Source organism: Geospiza fortis, unplaced genomic scaffold (genome assembly GCF_000277835.1).
Source record: "Geospiza fortis unplaced genomic scaffold, GeoFor_1.0 scaffold101, whole genome shotgun sequence".
Taxonomy (NCBI): Eukaryota; Metazoa; Chordata; class Aves; order Passeriformes; family Thraupidae; genus Geospiza; species Geospiza fortis.
Window position 1 is genome coordinate 599174 of NW_005054388.1, and position 1139 is coordinate 600312.

Here is a 1139-nt window from a genome sequence, read left to right on the forward strand (position 1 = left end):
CAGAGCTGGTCTGATGCCACCAGAGGGTGGTGGGGACACAGAGGCCTGTCCTCCTGGGACTTCAGCACTGACAGCACCCTGTGGGTCTTGGCCATGTTATTCTGGAGAAACATCTCTTCCTTTAAGAAGTGAGAAACCTTAGAAATGAGAGGCTTTTCAGTCATCCTCCCGTTCATGGCAGTCTGCAAGTAGCTGTGGAGAGTGTCTGTAGTCAAACACATCAGGTCTCAAACTGCACAGAGGGAGTTAATCTGCAGGAGCCCTCCCTGGTGCCTCTCTCCCCAGCCTGCCTGCTCAGCTGAGGGCAGCTTTCAGCTCTTCTCTGTGGAAACTGGGGCATCTCTGAACCAGCTGCTTTCATCTGCTTCTGAAAGGCTTTACATCATTCTGCTTAACATTGGAAGGGTTATTTTGGTATTAAAAACAAGAACATCACAGGTTGGGATGAGCTGTCTGCGGGAGGTAACCCTGCCTTTGCACTGCCCTCTGTTGTCAGGGCTGTGACAAGGTGAGCTGGCTACTGTCTGTATAGATGGGGCAGCACTCTGAAGAGGACAGGTCTGTTTTCTTCTGATGCTCTGTCCATTTTTCTTTGGAGCTGTGCTGCAATGTGCTTGAAAATGAAGTTGAGATCAGCACATCTGTTTGTGTCAGCTCACCCCAGCAGGGCCAGGAGGTACCAGTAATTCCCATCACAAAAACGTCCAATGAGAAATTCTGCCGTGAGTGGCAGCATTTCAACTAAAAATTTTTGACTATAAATACATAAATGCTGTTGCATTCAGTAACTAAGAGTTCCTGATCTTATTTTTTATTTTTGGTCAGCCTTTACCTCCCACTGAAACAAAGCTTGTCTTTGTTCTGAACAATTGGCAGGAAGCTGATGATACATATGTCTGTGTATGTTCACACAAACACACACAGACACTTTTTTTTTCCAATACATATAAATATATAGGTATTTAATGTATATAGTTAATGTATCTGGGGTAAGGGAGGAAAAATGCACAAGTGTTTTACTGTTGCCAGGTGTGAAGTAGCTTTGTAGGGCGGTGCTTGCCCTGTACATTGCACAACACAACTTCTTTGGATGGGTTCAGCTGGTTGCTGGTGATCTGGAGCACCCTTGGATGGGTTCA